This window comes from Typopeltis vanoorti, chromosome 21 (genome assembly GCF_054136105.1).
Source record: "Typopeltis vanoorti isolate ZY-2024b chromosome 21, IOZ_Tvanoo_1.0, whole genome shotgun sequence".
Taxonomy (NCBI): domain Eukaryota; kingdom Metazoa; phylum Arthropoda; class Arachnida; order Uropygi; family Thelyphonidae; genus Typopeltis; species Typopeltis vanoorti.
In genome coordinates, this window is record NC_143569.1 from 99,458,633 (window position 1) to 99,482,950 (window position 24,318).

The following is a 24,318-nucleotide window of genomic DNA, read 5'->3' on the forward strand; positions in this document are numbered from 1 at the left end:
GTTACTTGCATAATAATCAACAACATGGCTCTTAGGATCCTCTTCTAGACAACAGAAAAATACAACAGAATAACAGGATCACAGATTAAGAAATCGAAAATAAAAGTATTAGGAGATGTCACAACACAACAACCAGCACCAATTACCATACTAGGAATTCCTTTCAACCACCTAGGCTAACTTGAAAATGAAGAAGAAATAATTAAGAAAATCACCTGTATAAAAGAAACCTAGCAACCTGTACACCTAACTGCCACTGGAAAAGCACAAATCATTAAACAATTAATGATTCCCTTGATAAAATACTACACAAGTTCATTTCTGCTCAGCAAATTACAAATTAAAAGACTGGAAGACATTATCTACAGCTTCTTCTGGAATAATAAAAAGGCAAAGGTTAGTAAAGACAAATTAGCCTCCCCCCCCCCCCCAAAAAAAAAGAACAAGATGCCCTGAACATCCCAAGAATTACAGACATGCTCTCAGTAGAGAAAATTCTGCAGATAATTAAGCTCTCACAAACAGCACCTCCTCCAATGAAATGTGCCAGTACTGGCTAGGAGTAAAGAACAAAATGTTCATAGGCCAAAACCACAATGGTGAAAAGGCAAACACATCATTAGAATGTTACAGAACTATGTCCAGATAAGCAAGAATTATCATCACAAAGAAGAATAACAACATCTTCAAGAACTAAAAAAATAAGACATAATACAAACAGATAGAAACATTCCAACAGACACACTCCCATAAGAAAAGGAAAAATGGCAAAATTGCTACTTCAAGTACACTTACCCCTCCAGACACAATTTTAACTGGAGGATACTACACAATATCCTACCAGTAAACACAACTCCTAAAATTGAGAATACTTGTACTTGAATGTGCAAAACAAATATGGGCTAATGTTAGCAGTATTTTCATCTCCACACTTAGGAAGGAAGCCTGAAAACTCAACTACTCTACCTACTAATTGAAATTAAATATCACATTTGGAAAATCAGAAACATTGTAACATACCAAAAACAAAATAAAACAATAGAGAATATTAAAAGAAGTTCAAGGGCCTCCATTAAGAACTACCTGAAATTACAGTTAGAAAAACCAGGACCAAATCTGTTTAGGAAAAGATGGAGTTTCCCCACCTGCATTATGTTACCTATCTGAATTCTAGTAGCAAGGCTTATACGTTGGTTAGACATAACTGGTAATTAGTTTACGGAATTAACAACGCAAGTAAAGTATATTAATTAAAGGTAACTTTAATGAATCACTTCTATATTTCGGCAACGTCACATTGCCATCTTCAGGAACATAAAGATATGGTATGTGCACGCAGGCACTAACACAAAGCAAATGAGGAAGAAAGCAAGAAACTAATATTGTTCCTAAAGTCCTAATGGTGCCCTCTTGCGGGCTAATTTGGTAGTCTTGGCTGTTGGGCTGAAGTTCTCATAATGTAAGTCTCCCAAATTTGGGATAGTTTCATGCACCCAAATTTGTTGAGGTTAGGAACGTTTTTTAGAGCTGCTGAAGATTCTTTGAATAATCTTTCGTATTTAAACTTGCTGCGATGAATTATTTTTATTTTCTTCCAACGAATTTTATGGTGGGTATCTAAGGCATGGTCTGCCAGCCCAGAGCGGCTGTACTGGTGAAACCGGATGTACTCTTTGTGTTCTGAAATCCTGATATTAGTTGTTCTGCCTGTTTGGCCAAAGTAGGACAATTTGCAGCTGCAAGGGACCTGGTATACACCAGGTAGGTCTAGGGGGAGTGGTTGGTCTTTGGTAGAGCGGATAAGGGATGTCAACTTTTTATATGGTCTGTAACAGGAAGTAAGGTCATATTTTTTGAGGATATTGGTTATTTTCTCAGAGGTGCCCTGGATGTAGGGGATGGTGATAGACTTGGTGTAATCTTTATTGTGGAGGGGGGGGGAGGGGGGTTGTGGTTTACTGGTTTTAGTATTTTTTGGATTTTTTGGGGGTTATAGCCATTGGCTAAGAAAGTGTTGAGGATGTGGTTTAGTTCAGTAGTCAGGGCCTTGTCATCTGAGCAGATTAATTTTGCCCTGTTATATAGTGTTTTTATAACCCCATATTGTTGTGAGGGGGGGGGATTGCTGGTGAGTGTATTGTTATTGTTATTATTTGACACCTCCAGGGAGTCCAAAGACTCATCAAGGGAGAGTGTGCCAACAGCATCGAACGATTGTTCCCTTCCAACTACTAACCGCGCTCAAACTTACTTAACTGAGCTATTAGTAGCAGAGGCTCTACCAATCCACAATGTATCGGCCAGTATGGGTAGGTTTTCTGTATCCATCAAGCTGGCGGGTGATTAATGTGTCTAGGAAAGGGAGGGTGTTGTTTTCCTCTTTTTCTAAGGTGAACTGGACTCTGGGGTGTTGGTTGTTTAAGTGTGTTAGGAAGGAGTGGAGTGTGTCTGAGCCATGTGGCCAAATAGCAAACACATCATCCACATAACGAAGCCAAATAGTGGCTTTTTGTGGGGCGGAGTTTAAGGCTTTCTCTTCAAATATCTCCATAAAGAAATTGGCCAAGGGTGGGGAAAGTGGTGAACCCATGGCTGTCCCCTCTATCTGTTTGTAGAACTTTCCTTGCCAAACGAAATAGCCATTGTGTTCATTGTGAACTGAAATAGGGCTGAGATATCGGGAGAAAACTTGGCTTGGATGAGCTCAAGGGTTTCTTTGAGTGGGACATTAGTGAATAGGGAGGAGACGTCAAAACTGACCATTATGTCAGTGTGTTGGAGTGTGAGGTTTTCTATACTGGCTTTAAAGTGGGCTGAGTTTTTTATGTGTGATGGTGTGTTGCCAGTATAGTGTGTGAGCGTTTTGGCTAAATGTTTGGCTAATTTATATGTGAGGGAATCAATGCCATCCACTATGGGACGCAATGGCACATTTTGTTTATGTATTTTTGGGAGTCCATATAATCGGGGGGTGTCTAGAGTTATAAGGTTTAAGTTTGTTGGCGACTTCCACAGGCCAAGAAGTGACTTTCTTAAGGAGTCTGTGGAGAGCCAATGGCTATAACCCCGAAAAAATCCAAAAAATACTAAAACCAGTAAACCACAACCCCCTCCCCCCTCCACAATAAAGATTACACCAAGTCTATCACCATCCCCTACATCCAGGGCACCTCTGAGAAAATAACCAATATCCTCAAAAAATATGACCTTACTTCCTGTTACAGACCATATAAAAAGTTGACATCCCTTATCCGCTCTACCAAAGACTAACCACTCCCCCTAGACCTACCTGGTGTATACCAGGTCCCTTGCAGCTGCAAATTGTCCTAATTTGGCCAAACAGGCAGAACAACTAATATCAGGATTTCAGAACACAAAGAGTACATCCGGTTTCACCAGTACAGCCGCTCTGGGCTGGCAGACCATGCCTTAGATACCCACCATAAAATTCGTTGGAAGAAAACAAAAATAATTCATCGCAGCAAGTTTAAATACGAAAGATTATTCAAAGAATCTTTAGCAGCTCTAAAAAACGTTCCTAACCTCAACAAATTTGGGTGCATGAAACTGCCCCAAATTTGGGAGACTTTCATTATGTGAACTTCAGCCCAACTGCCAAGACTACCAAATTAGCCCGCAAGAGGGCACCATTAGGACTTTAGGAACAATATTAGTTTCTTGCTTTCTTCCTCATTTGCTTTGTGTTAGTGCCTGCATGCACATACCATATCTTTATGTTCCTGAAGATGGCAATGTGACTTTGCCGAAATATAGAAGTGATTCATTAAAGTTACCTTTAATTAATATACTTTACTTGCGTTGTTAATTCCGTAAACTAATTACCAGTTATACCTATCTGAAGGCTTGAAACTCACATGACTGATTTCAAGAAAAGTGCGCAAAATGGCCACAACTTCTACCTTTTCAAAAACCCTTTCCTCTTATCTCTCTGCTTTACTTGGTTCACCTTTCCTTTTTTTTTAATTTAATTTTTATTTATTTATTTATTTATTATTTTACTTTATTTATTTATTTTACACCTTATTGTCCAATCGTACTTTTCCTTATTTTCTCTAAATTTTTTTTTCTAAAATCTTCACTATTACAATTGTCTATAACTTAATCTTAAATAGACCTTCATGTTAGCCTGTAAGCTTGTCTCTCATGCTTGAGTTTAATTACCCTTTTATGTTCACTTTATTCAATTTAAACTTATGGTACTATTCTCTTAAACTATACTAAAAAAATACCACTCTACCAGAGCATAAGTTAATCAGGCTAACAACCACACCAATATCTCTTTCTCATTTAGAGAAGTGTTTTCCCCAAGCCCTTTGACATACACCTAATAACCAATGTGAATGCCAGGAATGGAAATGACAATAATAGTCAAATTTCCCAAATAACTAGCCCCGAGCCACTCTCTGGATGCAAAAAAAAAAAAAAAAAGAAAAAAAAAAGACAAACTAGCAATCATTATGCATTATCCTAAAAATAATAAGTAAAAAATAAATAATTAAAAAAAATAATAAATAAAAATTAAAAATAAAATAAAACAATATATAATATGAAAAAAAAAATACATTAAAAACAAGGGAAATATACACTGTCTAGCCCAGGAAGTAGCCAGAATCAACTTTTGGGAAGCTATCCCCCCAAAACTGGAGAGAGTGAGAGACCCCCCCATCCCAAAAGTGAAATTAAAGAGAAAAATTCTATTAGGTCTATAACTATTCGCCCCCCCTCATTTCCTTCAGGACAGAACACTCGCCTCATCTTTCCTGTCTTCTCTCTTAAGGCCATAGCTTCATATGAGACTATCAAGCTGCCACAGGAGCAAGAGACCTGTTCCTGTAAGAGTTGATTACAATCTGGAAAAAATGCAGATAATGTCAGTACTCAAGAAACAAGATGGTAAGCATCTAAGGTACTAGTGATAGAGTGGTGGAAAATTGCTAAAACCATTCTACCTATGACTTTGTAATGAATACAACTTTTCTGTTTTTGGTGGGTGAAAACCCAATGCCACTAACAAAAAGGTGCTAATTACGAAATTAGTAAAACGGATCTGGTATTCAAACAAGTGTTTGTTATACTAACACTGAAAATGATTTGTCATATCTAATCTGAAATATCTGTTGCTTCTATTATTATGTATTTCTACTGTATCTATGTGTTTGCACTGTATCTATGATATGATGCTGCAGGTCCCATTAAAAATTCTTATTATTTAAGTATTTATTTATTTATTCATCATATGATGATACAACGGTCATGAGACCTTTTTTACAGGAAAGTATGGCACCAGCTCAATCCCCTCTAATTTTATCCAGGCTTGGGACCAGCATAGCTGATGAATCAAGCCTATGGCTGGGTCTTAGGTATTCCTGACTGTAATCTGTGTGTGTTCACAGGGCCGGTTTGCCTGTTCTGGGGAACAAAAAACCCAACTTTCCAGGTGAAGAAACCCCTACCTCCGTATGAGACCAGCTAACTCAACTTTAGTCAAAAGAGACAAGATAAAGGTTCCTTGCATCACGGATAGGAATTGAACCCAGGTCTTTCCAACCAAAGGGCTTCGCCTATACTGACTGAGCTATGGAGGCTCTTATTTAAGCATATTTTTAATATGGTACTGCTACTACAAATTGAGTATTTTTAATATAGTAGATTCAAACTATTAGCAACAATATGCAAAAAGTAGTTAAATAAGCAAAAATATACTTGGTCAGCCAGAGGATTCAAATCAGTAATTGACTACAGTATCGCAAATTTTAAATTAGCAGAATTAATTTTAGATGTAAGAGCATATCGAAGCTTTAAATTAAACTCTGATCATTATATGGTATCAGTAAGCATTTGATTTAAATCAAAGTGGCTAAAAATATATAAAATTGAAAATTCTTATCAACTGAGTTACAAAATTTCTTCATTATGGGATCCCCATATTAGACAGCAGTATCAAAAATGCACAAATTTAAAAACAGAAACCACACATGAATCAAGTGACACAGCAGAGGAATGGGAAAATTTGAAACAAATTCTCACAAAAGCAGCAACAGAAACCTTAAGAATAAAGTGCAAATGGATTAGGAAAAGAAGACTATGAGACTGGAACAAAGAAATAAAAAAAAATAATAAAAACAAAAAAAGGACAGTTACCAGAAATGGCTAAATTCTAAAACAATAGCAGCAGAGATAGAGTACAGTGTTATCTTGCTAATCCGAACTAATAAAAACCGTGCTCATTTGGATTTGCGAATTTCCTCCCAAGAGACAACAGTAACTAGCATTTAAGACAAAAATAATAGGATTCTAATGATACATCAATTTAATTCTGTAAATAAATGAAGTAACTGATAGAAAAAAAAGCTAATGTACTGTAATGTAAAACTTAAAAAATAATACAGTACACAAGTTTATTTTAGTAAAAAATTTAGTTTTGTATGTACCTATATTGTTGAGGATTCTGATTTAATAAAATTGCATGGTTCAGTACATAACTTAATTCGCATAAAAAATATCACTTTCTTGTATACAAAACAAAAAAAAGTTTTGCAAAATAACACAAAAAAAAAGTTTTATTTCTTTGTAAAAAAGTTACTCATTTTCTTTTGCTTCTTGGAAGCTAAACTTTTTTCAAATGCTTCTCTGAGCTGCATTAGCAATAAAATTTTGTGGAATGGCGCATCATTCTGCTTAGCCCATTCTATACGCATATTAAAATTCTCAACTGCCTCTACATGTTTTACTTTTTTTCTTCGAGTTCTTTATTGTCATCATCGTCTTCTAATTCATTCTGTTGCATCATATTTATAATTTCAGCATCTGATTTGATTTCAAATTTGGCGATTCATGCTGACAATACAGTATTAAAAAAGCAAATGTGAACACACACAATAAATCAAAATTAGCCTACAATATAACTGTACAATTGACAGTATGAAAAAAATACTGTACTGTAATAATAATAAAATAAATAATAATAGTTAAAATAATAATTATTAAATAAAAATAATACTGCATAAAATAATAATATGTAATAAATAAAACATTTTTTTTCTTTCAAACCGCAGTTCGGATTACTGGAGGGTTCGGAAGAGGTTTGGATTAGTGAGATACCACTGTATAAAAGAACCAGTGCAATTGCAAAACAAGAAGTAAGGGAAAAAACATAGAGAAAGAAAATTTTTGTAACAGAACTAGAAAAGGATTTATTTAAGCCACAACCCAAATCGTATAAAATATATGAATAAAGAAATAAAAGAAAAGATAAAAATACAAACAATAAATTTAGAAAAATGGGTGGCCTATTTCTAAAATCTCTGGACAAATGAGAACAATGAAATAAAATTTTATAAAACAAAGAATGACCTAACAGAAAATATCACAATGTTAGAGCTGAAAAATACAATAAAGAAGATGAAAAATAGGAAAACACCAGGATAAGACAATATAAATATAGAACTATACAAAAATGCAGGTGAAAAATTTAATGAAAGACTTGTAAAATTTTTAATAAGGTTTGGATGTCTGGAAAAACTCCTAACACTTGGAAAAAAAGGCATTGGTTATCCCAATCTATAAAAAAGGAAATAAAGATTGCAATAACTATAGGGGAATTAGTCTGCTAAATACAGGATATAAAATATATGCAGGAATATTAAAAGAGAAGCTAAACAGTATTGTAGATCCTTTATCCAAGTGTGAGCAAACAAAGTTTGTGCCTGAAAATATCTTCAGGACTGAGGTGAGGTAGTACAATACCAGGCAACTTGCAGCAAAGGTGGATCAAGCTCTCAACTCCTTGTCTCAGTATCTTCCATAATGCACAGCACATCTCCTTGCGGACATGTATACTGCTATGCATTAAGGGAAGGGCCACTACCCATACCGGTTTTACCTTTATTGAGGTCTCGTCAGTGGGAGCCAGATACTATCCCCAGAGTGGCGATACTAAGGCATTAACATTAACATTTCTGGCTAGATGGGTGAAGCAAAATTGCTTTTCATATTCCCCTTTGTCTTGTAATGGAAGAACTTTGAATGGAGTGTTTGTGAGCGATATGCTCACCCATTGAGGGCAGTGAAGTTAGTTGTGTTCAGCTGAACTTAAAATAGATTTTGGTCTTTTATATTTGTTGATTTCTTCTTCATTATATTCAGAGGCTTCCTTGATTAACGGGTTTGGATGGTTACTTGTCTTGGTAAAGAACTTCTCAGCTAGATTTATGAGAAAGGAAGAGATATAAGGGATATTAACTTCTCTATGGATCTGGGTGTTTCTTATGAACCAAGGGGCATCCAGAATCATCCTCAGGCACTTATTCTGTAATCTCTGAAGTTTTAGAATGTTTGAATTTGCGGTGTGGCTCCAAGCTGGGGATGCGTAAGTGATAACTGGTCGAATTACCATCTTGTAAATTGTTAATTTTGTTTGCGTGTCCAGTTTACTTTGTCTGTTGATCATAGGATAGAGCTGTGCTAAGACATTGGATGTCTTTGAGGTAATGTAACTAATATGTTTGCTGAATAGGAGTTTACTATCAAGAATCAGTCCAAGATATTTAACTTCAGTCTGCCATGGAATATTTACTCCCATTAAATAAATATCCTCCATGGTATGGATTTTCTTTCTAGTAAAACAATATAGCTGAGCTTTTCTGGGGGTTAACTTGGATCCTCCAGTCTGCCATCCATTTTTCTAAAGTGTGTATGCTAGTTTGTAGTCTTTTAGTTGCCAGTTTTGGGCTCAGTAATCTTGCCATCAGTGCAGTATCATCTGCATATAATGCAGTGAATGTTGTTCTTGAGTTCAGAGGGATGTCTGCTACATAGATTGAAAACAGGAGAGGTGCCAGAAGAGATCCTTGAGGTACGCCTGCCGAGATCCTGCGTCTGGTCGAAAACGTTTCACCTACCCTGACCTGCATATATCTGTCTTTCAGGTAAGAATGTATTACCTTTATTAACCTGACTGGAAAATTAAATTTTATCTGTTTGTAGAGAAGACCTTGATGCCATACTTTATCAAACGCCTTCTCTGCGTCGATGAAGATGGCAGCTGTATTGAGTTTCCAGTTGAAACCTTTAGTAATGATTTCTACCAGCCAGTGCACTTGTTGAGCTGTACTATGGGCCCTACGGAAGAAGAACTGTTCATTAGGCAAAATTCCTAACTTATCTGTTTCTGCTTGGAATCTTGAGAGGATCACTTTCTCTGTCACCTTTCCGAGGCTGGATGATAGGCTTATGGGTCTGTAGCTTTCGGGAAGGTGAGCATTTTTTCCTGGCTTCTTCAGTGGTATGATTGTGGCTGTTTTCCATGTAGTAGGGAAATGCTGGAATCTAAAGATGGCATTTGTAATGTTCACGAGATGGACTATGGCTTTTCTTGGAAGTAGTTTTACTATTCTGTTAGTTACTATCCGGTCCTGAAGCTTTTTTATTGTTTAGATGGGAGATGATATTTATCATTTCTGTTGGATTTGTAGGAGTGATATGTTCGGAAGAAGCAATAGGAGAGGTCATCCTTACCTATAGGAGTTGCCAAACGGTATGCCACCTTATTATTAAATTACTCTGGATTTCGAGAAAGATGTCGAAAGTTTATTTTTCACTTGGTTAGACGATAATAAATTTAGTTTAATCCTTTATCCAAGTGTGAGGAAACAAAGTTTGCGCCTGAAAATATCTTCAGGACTGAGGTAAGGTAGTACAATACCAAGCAACTCGCAGCAAAGGTGGATCAAGATCTCAACTCCTTGTCTCAGTATCTCCCATAATGCACAACACATCTCCTTGTGGACATGTATACTGCTATGCATTAAGGGAAGGGCCACTACCCATACCGGTTTCGCCCTTTATGGGCCTGGCTCCCACTGACAAGAAATCAGTAAATGTCGAAACCGGTATGGGTAGTGGCCCTTCCTTTAATGCATAGCAGTATACAAGGAGATGTGCTGTGCATTATGGGAGATCCTGAAACAAGGAGTTGAGAGCTTGATCTACCTTTGCTGTGAGTTGCCTGGTGTTGTACTACCTTACCTCAGTCTTGAAGATATTTTCAGGCACAAACTTTGTTTGCTCACACTTGGATAAAGGATTAAACTAAATTTATTATAGTCTAACCAAGTGAAAAATAAACTTTCAAAGTATTGTAGATGACAAACTATTAGAAGAACATCCAATTTTTACTTTAAAATTATTAATAGAAAAGAGAAGAGAATTTCAAAAAAAAACACGTGGCCTTTATTGATTACAAAAAGTCTTTGACAAAATTAGTACGCAAAAATTATTTAAAATATTAACTGATTTAAATATACCAAACCAACTTTTACAATCCATTCAAGAAATATATACAGGAAATAAAATAGCAGTTAAATTAGAACACATCTCAGAATGGAAAGATATATCAAGAGGAGTACAACAAGGATGTACTCTCTCACCTCTGCTTTTCAGTATATATATTAAACAAAATTAGAACAATCATCATCATTATCAAATTCCTGACATGTACCCTTGTAGGGTACAGGATATGATAGTACTAAATGAAAAATTTACATCATTACTAACTTCCTATCTACAATTTTCCTCCAAATCAGTCTATTACTTGTCAAGACTCCAATATTATCATTATCAGATCTTATATTTTTATCGTCTAAGGCACACTGTACCGTATCAATCCACCTATATCTTGGTCTTCCTCTGGGTTGTTTTCCTGCCAACCTGGTAGAGAACACTTGTTTTGCTAATATTTCCTCGCCCATTCTGTTTAAGTGACCATACCACCTGAGATTAGCTCTGCTAACGCATTCCTGGATGCTGACAATGTCAAGTTCTTTCCTAATATCCTCGTTTTTAATATGATATTGCCATTGATGCCATCTGTTCATGCCTCTAATCTTTCTCAGGCCTCTCGTATCTGCGGTCTCCAGTCTTTGGTCAAGTATTTTACTTCTGACCCAGCTCTCAGATCCATAAGTTAAAACTGGTTTGAACACTGTCTTGTATACAGCTAATTAAGTGTTCTGACTAATTTCTCTCTTATTCCATATGAATTTATTTGATTGACCTCCTGCCATACCAACTTTGTTGATTCTGTTGCCTATTTCCATATTTAATTTACCATCTTCACTAAAAATCGTGCCCAAGTAGCTGAAATATTTTACTTGTTCCACAGGTTCCCCGTTCACAACACAGTTAACATTTTCAACAATTCCATCTATTTTCATTGTCTTTGTCTTTTTAATGCTGACCTTCATACCATCACTATTACAACAGTTATTAGAACAATCTGGAAACAATATAACCCATTTGGTATACAAATAACTCCACAAATGAGATAGATACACTATTATTTGCAGATGATCAAATATTATTAGCTACATCAGAAAATGATTTGCAAAGATTATCAAATTATATCTCAGAACATTATAATATGACAATATCTAAAGAAAAAACAAAAATAATGCATTCAAAGGAGAAAACCCAATAAGAAGTAAAATAGTGATAGATAATAAAATATTAGAACAAGTAAGTACTTTCAATGATTTATCATATAGAGAAGAAAAAGACAGACTAAAATACAGAATCAGACAGAATAAACTTTGTCAGAGTAAATGACATAATAAATAATATATTTAAGCCATCCCTAATACAAAAACACACTAGAATCAGATTATATAATGGCTTGTCAAAACCAACTCTACTATACGAAGCGAAGCATGGACCATGAAAAAGAAAGAAGAAAAACAAATTCAAACAGCAGAAATGAAATTTCTCAAAAAACAGCTGGATATACCAAGTGGGACCATAAAACAAATGAAGAAATTTTAATTCCTGAATATAAAACCAATTAATTTACATTAAGGGGATATTAAATCCCACATTGTTTCAAAACTGAATAAGAAACTCAAAGATCGGAATCAAAGAGTTTCATGCCAAATATAGGAAACAATAAAAGTATCGACGGATACTAGCGTAAGTCAAAACATGTAGTACAAACTAGGGCAACTCGTAGCAAAGGTTGGTAAAGCTCTGATCACTATTCTTAGTATTTCCCATAATGTAAAACACAACTCCTAGGAGGTGTATGATGTTATACATTATGGTGGAAGTTCACTACCCAGATCGGTTCCAACCTTTATTGAGGTATCATCAGTGAGTAGGTAGACCAAATTAATACTGAGGGTATAGCAAAAAGAACTTATATACTCTGCTATACGAGTTGTCTAGTAGCCTGTTGGTTCTTTAAATAAATTTAAAGAGCCAATAGGCTTCATTTCGGTGATGTAACATTATCTCAATTAAATTGATATTAAATCTCATATTGTTTCAAACCGAACAAGAAACTCAAAGATCGGAATCAAAGTTTCATGCTGAATATAGTAACCTATAAAAGTATAGGCGGATACTAGCATAAGCCAAAGCACGTAGTAGAAACTAGGGTAACTCTTAGCAAAGGTGGGTAGAGCTTTCCTCTCCTTTGCTACGAGTTGCCCTAGTTTGTACTATGTGCTTTGGCTTACGCTAGTATCCGCCGATACTTTTATAGTTTACTATATTCAGCATGAAACTCTTTGATTCCGATCTTTGAGTTTCTTGTTCGGTTTTGAAACAATGTGGAATTCAATATCCCCTTAATTTAAATAATGTTGTGTTACATTGCCGAAATGAAGCCTATTGGCTCTTTATATTTATTTAAGTAATTTAATGGGTGCACCTGTTTGACAACTCTTATAGCAGAGTATATAAGTTGTTTTCACTATACCTTCAGTATTAATTTGGTCTACTTACTCACTGATGAGACCTCAATAAAGGTCAAAACCGGTCTGGGTAGTGACCTTCCACCATAATGTATAACATCATAGATCTCCTCGGAGTTGTGTTTTACATTATGGGAAATACTAAGAATAGTGATCAGAGCTTTACCCACCTGTGCTATGAGTTGCCCTAGTTTGTACTATGTGCTTTGGCTTACGCTAGTATCCGCCGATACTTTTATAGTTTACTATATTCGGCATGAAACTCTTTGATTCCGATCTTTGAGTTTCTTATTCAGTTTTGAAACAATGTGGGATTTAATATCCCCTAAATTTAAATAATGTTTCATCACCGAAATGAAACCTATTGGCTCTTTATATTTAACCAATTAATTACTACATAAGACAGTATAAACAAAAATGGATAGAACATTTAAATCGAATGGACAACAACAGACTACCAGAAATATTATACAAATATAAAATATGTGGAAAAAGAAGAATCAGAAAATCGAGAGAGAGAGAGAGAGAGATGGCATGGAACCAGAACAGGCCACCTGGCCTAAAATACTTGTTAGGAAAAAGAAGATGCAAAAAGTAGTTTAATGAGATTCCACACTAGTTTTTATGTTAATGAATACTAATTTCATTAACACTCAGGAATAAAGAAATTGCCATGTGCCAATTTACCTGTTCTTGAATGTGTATATGGTGTGTAATAATGCATCCACTTCTATAAGTATAAAGAGCAAATATGTATTAAATTTGTAAACACAAGGGCACAACTGTGTTCTTTAAATTCTGATTAATCAAGTCTAGGCCATGCAGAATTAAGTGTGGATGGATGAAGAAAAATGATGATACCATCTCTTTTAGATTAAGATGTAGGATAAATTTTTTTCATTATCGTTATCAAACTCCTAATGTACACTATATGATAAAATATCTAGACATCCTTTCATACTAGTGGATATGGCTATATACATCACAGGTGTAAAAAGAAAGCACAAGGTCTTTCAGTCTTCATAGTGAACATTAAAAGTAAAATACAATGTACTGAAGTGTTTCATTTTCAACATGTTGCTATGTTAGGAGGCCATCCATAGCTGTGCAGCTGCACACAATCCTAACATCAGCAAGGATTGGGTTGAATGGTGTAAAGCTTGTTGGACTCTAGAGCAGTGGAAATGCTTTCTGTGGGAGTGATGACTGATACTTCACTATTTGGCAAACCAACAGATAAGTCTGGGTTTGGCAGATGCTGGGAAAACACCACCTACGGAAATGTGTTGTGCCAAGTGTGAAGTTTGGAGGAGGAGGCATGGTCTGGAGCTGTTTTTCATGGTTCGGGCTGGACCCCCTAGTTCCAGAAATGGTGAATATTAATGTTGCAACCTTTAATTCTATTCTTGACAATTCTGCGCTTAGAACTTTATGGCAACAGTTTGGTGACATCCCTTTCCTGTGTCAGCATGACAATGCTGCCATTCACAAAGCAGAATCTCTGCTGGAATGTTTTGATGAGATGGGTGTCGAAAAACTTGACTGCTCTGCATAGAGCCCTGATCTCAACCCCATCAAACACTTGTGGGCTGAATTGGTATGCTGATGGCAAGCCAGGTTGAAATCGACATCAGTTACCAACTTCACTAATACTCTTCTGGAACATTGGAAGAGAATTGCTGCAGTAGAAGCATACAAAAATATAGAAAAGCATACCAGAAAATTAAAGGCTTTTATATCAGCTGGGGGGGGGTGCTTAAAGGTAAAAGCTGTATAACTGAGAGGAGACCTCCACATAGCCTTTAAAGGAATGCGGAGAACCCGACCAGGGCTTCTGACCTAATGTCCAATCCTCACCTTCTCGTGGTGCACCCTGTTGGGTATCTATCTGGATACTGAACAAACGAGGATGGGCTGACAATTTGGGATTTAGCCAGACAAATTGTATTCTTATTGGCTTAAACCAAAATACAAAATGATGATACAACATGACAAAATTTCATGCCGGCTGGGGTGTCACCTGGTTAAACAAGGCCCCCGTTGTTTTCTCCAGGGAACCAGGGCGAACAGCGAAAAGTCAGCTACTGGAACAAATCTGAAAACACACCCCAACTCAACATCACCAGAGTTAAAGATCGGTACTATCAACATAAGAAGCCTGAATGGCAAAGAAATGGAGTAAGCTGAGGAATTAGATAAGGACCAGATCGACATAACAGAGGTGACTGAAACAGAAAAGACAAAAAAACTAGTGAGATCTTTCTGAGCAATAAATACAAAATGTTATATTCAGGCAATGACAATCAAGGAAAAGAAGGAGTAGCCATAGTATTCAACACAAAATATGAGGCTAATCTTCTTGAATGGTAGGCAGTCTCATGTAGAGTAATGTGGGCAAATATGAGAATGAGGAACTGGACAATGAGACTTATTTCTGGCTATGATCCCACAGAAGGTTCTACTAAGGTAGAAGTGGAGGAATTTTTAGAACAAGCAACTAGAAAGAGGAAAAGTTTGTGCCTGTTAGGGATCTAAATAGCAAAGTAGAAAATAATTGTCAGACATACAAAAATATTTTACGAAAATTTGGAGAAAAGAGCAAAGCTAATAATAATGGCAAATATCTGTTGGATTTCTGCTTAGGACATGGACTGGTTATTACTAACACCATGTTCCAACATAAAAATGTGCACAAATTCACATGGAGAGAAGAGGCAAGGATTAAGAAAAGTCTCATTGACTATATGTTATTGTTGATAGTGATGTTTTCTTTGTGATGCAGGACACCAGAGTGTACAGAGGATTTGAAATTGGAAGTGATCACTATTTAGTCTGAGCTGGATAAAATTGAATTTCATATTGAAAAGAATAACATGTAAGAAAGTTTTAAAGCGAATAAAAGTTGAGCAGCTTTGATGTGAACTGCAGATTAAAATACACAAAGATTATTGAAAAAAAATGAGAGTTAGAGAACAGAAACCAAACCTTGGAGATTCAGTGGCAAGCCTTGAAGAAAACCCTGTTCGATTCAGCTAGAGAGGCATGTGGTGAAGTTGTCTGGAAGGATTGAAAAATTAGAATTCCATGGTGGACACAGGAAGTTAAAGAGACAGTGAATGAAAAGAAGAAAGCATATCAAAAGTTCCTGGTAAATAAGTCAGCTTGTGCTCTTAGAGAATACAGAGACAAATGTAAGAAAGCTAAACAGTGTGTAAAACTAGCTAAACAAAAATCATGGGAGGACTTTGGCAAGAATATAGAAAATAAATATCAAGAAGGTTGCAAAATATTCTGGAGGTTGTTGAAGAAGCTTAGGAATGGAGGAAAGAATGCTGTAAAAGGAGTTAGAGATGATAAAGGTGATATGAAAACAGGAGAAAAAGATATCCCTGAAGTATGGAGTAATTACTTTGAAAAACTGCTAAATGAAACAAGCAGTGATGACAGCACAGTGGTAAAAAACACTGACCAGGCATGCAGTCAGGAATACATATCCATACTTGAGGTAGAAAAAGCCATCAAAGGCTTGAAATGTGGAAAGGCAGCAGGAGTAGATGATATTCGACCAGAAATGCTGAAGTATGGTGGTATAAAAGTCTTACAGTGGCTGCACTGCATAGTTCAGAATGCCTGGACAGAGGGACGAATTCCCCATGATTGGAGTAGAGCTCTCACAGTACCCATATATAAAAATGGAAATAAAACAAAATCTGAGAATTACAGAGGTATTTCCCTATTGAGTGTTCGTAAGATATATGCAAGTAAACTTGAGAAACGGTTGAGAAGAATTGTGGAAGAAAAGCTTGGTGAAGAACAAGCTGGATTCAGGTCAAATAGAGGTTGTGAGGATCAGATCTTCACTTTACGACAAATAGTGGAGAAATCATGGGAATGCAACAAAGATCTGTATTTAAGTTTTGTCGATTTGGAAAAGGCATATGACAAGGTGCCAAGAGAGAAAGAGAAGCTATTCAATAAGCTACAGTTATGGTGTCAATGGGACATTATATCAAGCAATGCTTAGTCTTTATTTGAGTTGTAAGTCAGCAGTTAGAATTGAAGGAAGTACAGGAAGATGGTTTAGTGTTAAATCTGGTGTGAGATTTAACACTAAATCTCACACCAGACAAGGATGTACATTATCCACTCTATTATTCATTATCTATATGGATCACATTATGAAGGAAAGTGGTATTAAACATGATATCAAAATTGGAGATGTAAATGTCAGCTCTTTGCTTTATGTGGACGATGTTATACTTCTAAATAAATCTGCTACATTCTGCAAGATTCACTGACTAAATTGAATCACTGTTGTAATAGATATGGTATGAAGGTCAGCAATAAAAAGACAAAGACAATGAGAATAGGCAGATTCATTGAAAATGTCAACTGTATTGTGAATGGAGAACCTGTGGAACAAGTAAAACATTTCAGCTACTTAGACACGATTTTTAGTGAAGATGATAAATTGTATATAGAAATAGACAACAGAATCAACAAAGCTGATATGGTAGGAAGTCAATTGAATAAATTCATAATAAGAGAGAAATTAGTCGGAACATTAAATTAGCCGTATACAAGACAGTGTTCAAACCAGTTTTAACTTATGGATCTGAGAGCTGGGTCAGAAGTAAAACACTTGACCAAAGACTAGAGACCGCAGATATGAGAGTCCTGAGAAAGAATAGAGGCATGAACAGATGGCATCAATAGCAATATCGTATTAAAAATGAGGATATTAGGGAAAAACTTGACATTGTCGGCATCTAGGAATGCATTAGCAGAGCTAATCTCAGTTTGCATGGTCATTTAAACAGAATGGGCGAGGGAAGATTAGCAAAACAAGTGTTCTCTGCCAGGTTGGCAGGAAAACGACCCAGAGGAAGACCAAGATATAGGTAGATTGATACGGTACAATGTGCCTTAGACGATAGAAATATAAGATCTGATAATGATAATATTGGAGTCTTGACAAGTAATAGACTGATTTGGAGGAAAATTCTAGATAGGAAGTTAGTAATGATGTAAATTTTTTATGTAGTACTATCATATTCTGTACACCCCTTGAGGGTACATGACAGGAATTTGATGATATCAGCTAAGGGTGGATCATCTCCATATATACTAGTGTGGGTTCGGATTAGTAGGCACTAAGATCTTTTTGAAAAGGTAATGTGTACTCCAAAGAGATGTTTTATACTATGACAAGTCAGTGAGACTTTTTGGGATCAGCAGTAGCATTGGAGCAGTCTCTCAGATGTGTAATGACTTCTGTGTAGCACTTTGGTTTTCTTCCATCTAATCATATGTAAAGAGGGGAGGATGTCTATATCATGGTCTGTCAGTTCTGACTTGCCATAACAATAGTGATGAGTGTCTTATGTTCTTGCCACCATTGCTGCTGTAATCCTGACCTGTCAACAAACAGATCTTCTTGTATGTCTTCACTTGAACCATTTCATTAGTACAGGGCACTTCATACATTCCTGGATGTAGTGAATAGATGGGGTTTGTCCTTTGGTAAATGGATGAGAATTGTAAGTTTCATATGTGGTTTCTGAAGCTTATATTTATAAATACAGGCAGCCCTTGGTTTACGACAGTTCAATTTACAGCAATTCACAATGACAGCGGATGCCTGCATGTGCTTTCTTACTGTAGTTTGGTCTGACTGAGAAACAACTCTAGCAGGCACTCTATTGTTTGAGCTATTACGTATTAGTGTTTACCGAGCTATTACGACGTATATGTATCAAATCTAGTTTTACTGTTTGAATCTACCTAATTTTTCTATTTCATTTTTTTTACATACATACGTATTTAAGTTGATAAAGTATGTAATTACATACCATGTCTGATAAAAGAAGTGCAGAAACGGTAGCAGAACTTAGTGTTAAGAAGGTGCGGAAATCAATCACACTTGAAAAGTAGATGGAGGCAATTCGAAGAATGGAAGATGGGCAGATATGTGCTAATGTCTTTAGAAGTATGAACTTACCTCCATCGACTGTTACTACGATTATGAAAAATGCAGATAGAATAAAACAGTCTGCACAAAATATGTAAGTTATAGCAGGGTTAAGCTGCATCAAAAAATAGAAAAATTATTGTCATAATGAGCGTGTATTTTCTTGATCACAGAACTAATGTAAATAACTATTTGGGAACATGGATCAAGTGTAAACGGCAAGTATTTTAATACCGACTAGTTTCATCTAATTTAAGCTGTTGGCATCATCAGGATACAAGCACTGAGGTTAAAACATATCACAAAATATATCTTAACTGTAAATTCTAAAAATTATAGTTACAAACTAAAATAGCATTGAACGTGAATAATACACGCATCGCGTGTACATGATTTACTAGTTGTTGCCAAGGAACGTTCTATAGTTAGCATTAGAGTTCATTTTGTGTGTTCAGAGATCTAATTAGGGTTTTCCATATCTCTGGAAGTATTAAACCTTGGTTCCTGTTAAGGTTAGCTGTAGTGCATGTGACTGTGGCTGCTTCTTTAAATATTCGAGAGTGGTAGTCTTCTTCTACGTAAGGGGTACAACTTTTGTTCCACTTAATGATGTGGTTTGTTATGGAGAAATGTGATGTCAGGCCTGATATGTCTTGAACATGTGATGCATTTCAATCACCATCACCACTCTCCACACAAAATACCTACTGCCCCCCCCCCCATACACTCATGCCCTCTTTATACAACTTCCAGGGATGATCTCTTGTTCTTCCCCTGTTTCTACCTATTTTTGTGAAAAATGTCATCCACATTAATCTGGTAAAAACCACTTACCAACTTATCTCTCAATCATGTTCCACCCTTCTTTTTATTCAGTAGATTTTACAGTTTGCATACTCTTAATCTGTTTTCATACTCAATATTCTATAGACCAGAATCCACCTTAGTTAATAATCTATGGACCCTTTCCAATATCTCTTCATCCTTTTCAAAATCAGGTAACCAAATCCACACACAGTAATCCATATGTAGTCTCATCAAAGCCTCTTACAATGGAATCATAACATTCTTACTTCTATATCAGTGTTCTTGCATCATTGCTCTTGCAACATTTAACAAAATGTTCCTGAAATTTAACTCCTTATCCACCATCATCATCAGATTCCTCATTTCCTTCACCTGCTCTAAGATTTCCTCACCATTAAACTCTGCATCCCATCTTTATTTACAAAATTTTAAAACCTTACACGTTGCATCACTGAACTGATAGCTCAGTTGGTATAAATGAAGCCCTTTGGTCAGAAGGACCTGGGTTTGATTACTGTCTGTGACATGAGGAACCTTTACCTGGTTTCATTCAACAAAAGGTGAGTTAGCTGATCTCATATGGAGGTAGGGGCTTTTTTTCACCCAGAAACTCGGGTTTTTCATCCTCCAGAACAGGCAGAAACCAGCCCACGAACACACACAGATTATAGTCAGGAATACTTAAGACACAGCCATAAACCTGATTTGCCAGCTATGCTGGTCCTGAGCCTGGATAAAATTAAAGGGAATTGAAATGGTGCTGTACCTCCCCATAAAAGGGGCTCACAGCCGTTGTATCATCATATGAAATAAATAATTGAACTGATGGTCCCGTTCACTTGTTCATGCACCAAGTCTGCTTAAGTCCTCTTGCAAAGCTACATCTGTTCTGTTTCTCAGAGTTTGCAGTTTTGCATCATCTGCAAATGACTGCATATCCCCATTGAATTCTTTCCTGATATCATTAACATACAAGTTAAATATCAATGGCCCCGAAACAGATCCTTTGGACACACCACTAGTGACATTCCTCTTTTTGGGTATTGCATCACCCTACACAGCTTGCTGTGATACCTTTCAGACAGCTAGTCTCCAATCTAATCAATTATCCAACCTTCTGTTCTAGTTTAATTATCAGCATGTCATGTGGTTATCTAAGGCTTTTACAAAATCTAAATATACCATTATGTATGTATGCATGTCCCTTGTTCAATTGCTTTGTCACTTTGTTGGATGATATTACAAATTAAAGATTCCAAGAAATTATATTCTTGGTTTAATCCCTTATCCAAGTGTAAGCAAACAAAGTTTGCGCCTGAACTATTTTCAGGACTGGGCAACTCGTATAAAGAAGCTAATGACTTCACATCACTTGCCTTGGTATCCAATAATGCACAGCACATATCCTTACAGACATGTATAATGCTATGCATTATGGGAAGGGTCACTACTCAGATCATTATCCTTACCCTGGTCTGGGTAGTTTTTTTTTTTTTTTTTCTTCTTTGCCTTCATATAATTTTGTAGAAATAGTTTTCCCACTGTTCTCTTTCTGTATCTCCTGATCTAAAAATTAAAATGAACAAAGAATCGTGTTGAATGATTTGCAATTTTAATTTATTGCATAGAAAATAATTATTACCAAATATGAATTAGTATAATCTCAATCTGTGTACTATGTAGATTATATAACCATATAAATACATAAAAATGTGATATATATTATAAGAAAAACTGTTATTTTCTTATAATTATATTACATTTTTATATGCTTACATGATTATATAATCTACAAAATATGTAGATTTAGAAAACATTCACAAACTTAGAATAATTTTTAACATGGTTAAAAATATTAGAATAATGCGAAAATAAATGCAAAAGTTATTGTCAAAGGGAAACATCATCATAATTACTACTTTGTAGCATCTTTCTTAACTTTTATGACCATTCGTAAATGGTTGGGCATGTTATTTACTAGCGGTTCACAGTCTTTTTTTTTATCAAAACATGCCCATATGGTCTGCAGACTAGAAACAAGTTCATTTTTGTCTTTTGGGGCAACTTCTTGAAGACGTTAATCCATAATTCCCGACAAATTCTCAGTGGGGTTTAAATCTTGTGGGTTTGCCAGCCAACGAATTACACTGATTTTTCTTTCTTTGAGGCATCTAGTAGTTGTCTTGGAAGTCTGACAAGAAACTGAATCTTACTGAAAAAAGGAAATCGCTATTACACAAATCTTCTGATGATGGTAACATAAAGCATTCAAGAATTTGATGTTGAGAGTTTATTTTTCACTTGGTTAGACTATAATAAGTTTAGTTTAATCCTTTATCCAAGTGTGAGCAAACAAAGTTTGCGCCTGAAAGTATCTTCAGGACTGGGATAAGGTAGTGCATGGGAGATACTGAGATAGGAGTGATGAGAGCTTGCTCCACCTTTGCAATGAGTTGCCTGGTGTTGCACTACCTTATCCCAGTCCTGAAGATACTTTCAGGTGCAAACTTTGTTGCTCACACTTGGATAAAGGATTAAACTAAACTTATTACGTTCAAGAATTTCTTGGTACACTTTGGAATTGACTTTCGTATACAATACACAACCTACCTGGAATCTCTGTGGTCATACAAGCCCATACCATGACAGAGGTTGCAAATTTCACTGAATGTTTCATGCATTCTTTATCAAATGCTTCTTGTTTAAGACACCAAACACATATCCCTTGATGACCATGGGACAGACAAAACATACTGTCATTGCTAAAAAGTACCTTTTTCCAGTCCTCTTGATCCTACAACAGCTTCATCTAGAGGAAGCAGTATTAAATTGTGTGTGTGTGTGTGTATATATATATATATATATAGGGTAAGGAGGGTTAATCAGGGAGGAGTTAGATGGAGCCTCTTCTTCTGCAGCTCGTGCTTAATGATAAATGCTGTGGAATATATATGAAGAGATAGGTGACCAGCAAACTCATGAACAGTGCAAGGCTCAATCAAGAAAGGTGACCAGCATGACAAGGAAGGCAAAATCAGATTATGAGAAGATCTAGCTGAGCAGGCCAAAGGAAATCCTAAAGAATTCTTTCGTTATATGGCAAGTAAGAGGAAGAATGACTATGGAAGGTTAACCTTAATGAGTGATGATGTCATGAGGAGACAGAAGCAGATAAAATAGTTGCATTACTAAGTGACCACTTTGCAATGGCATACCATCCTAGTGAGGTTACTGCTTTAGCCTATGTGACAGACACTAATGTGGGAATAGAGATGGATGAATTGGAGCTTCTTAGGATATTCTAGAATCTAAATGTAAATACAGCTGTGGGATAAGATGGGATATCAGTTAGGGTTTTGTGAGAATGTGCAAGGGAACTGGCAATGCCTATGACTAGGCTCTTTAATTTAAGTCTTAGCTTTGGCAGAGTTCCAAAGAAGTTGGAAAGAGGTCAAAATAATTCCTTTGCATAAGGGAGGTTCTAAGACTGCAGTAGCAAATTATAGACCAATCAGTATCTCAGGCGTGGTGGTTAAAGTTCTCGCATCAAAAAAGGGAAGAGAAAAATTGGTAAAAAAATTGTATTAGAATTGTTAAAATTGTACTAGTAAAATTGGTAATAAAAAAGAATTGGTAGATTATGATACTGTATGAGGGTCCACATGGCTTTGTTGAAGGGTTGGTCATGCCATAGTAATTTACTAACTTTTTATAATAGAGTAACAGCTGAGTTGGATAAAGGAAATGACTACACGATGATTTTCCTGGATTTTGCAAAGACATTTAACTGAATACCACATGGAACTCATGCAAGGTATGCAAATTAGAACAATTGGGGATGGATATGATGCTTGTTAAGTGGATAAGAAGGTGGCTGCTGGACAGATATCAAAAAGTGGTATATGGAGGAGTAGAATCAAGGTGAAAACAGGTGACTAGTGGTGTGCTGCAAGGTGGTGTGTTGGGTTCATTGCTGCTTCATTTGTACATAAATGATATAGGAAATATATAATGTTTGCTGATAATGTGAAATTATGTAGAGTAATAGTTAAGGCAATGTCAAGAGCTTGCAGGATGATTTAAATAAGCTGTCGGTATGGGCAAAAGTTAATGGGCGTCAATTTGATGTCGAGAAATGTAAATTTATGCATTTTGGGATAAATAGATTACAAGCCATGTATCACATTGATGGGACTGTGGTGTAGTGGTGGTAGACAGAGTTAAAGTTTAGAGGACATATTGCTAAGGTTGCTTCATAAGATTGAAGAACACATTAACAAGTAGAGATAAGGAAGTTGTAATTCCTCTTTATAAGGCCTTGATATGCCCACATCTGGATTACTATGCTCAAGTCTGGTCCCCTGGGTTACTTGGTGATGGAGAGGATTCAGAGGCGAGTGACCTGTGGAATGTTACCTGTGAGGATAGATATGCTATTTTATTTTTGTTTCTGATAGTGTTTTTATTTCTCCAGTATGCCAGGGTACCCATCTTGTTTTGCATTTATCAGTTTTTCTGTCTCGTTACATTATATGCATCTTGTTTAATGTTCATTTTGAATTTTTTCCGAGTGAAGAAAATTTCTACATCTTTCTCATTCCTGATAACATTTTTTGAAATTTCTCTTTCAGTCTATTTTGTAAAATATTCTTATAGTGCTATCTTGAAATAATTCCACTTTACATTGATTTCCTTGTATTTCTTTGTTGTGTTTCTTGTATTTCTTTATATGCTTTTTTGAGTCAAAATTTTTTCATCAGTAGTTGATGAGCA

The 24,318-nt window shown here is 36.0% G+C and overlaps 1 protein-coding gene across 2 annotated transcripts in view; it reads left to right on the plus strand.

Moving 5' to 3' along the window:
• Positions 1 to 24,318, plus strand: part of AGBE (1,4-alpha-glucan-branching enzyme) — a 380,299-nt gene that overhangs the window by 109,507 nt on the left and 246,474 nt on the right. The gene's annotated exons all lie outside the window — the stretch shown is intronic.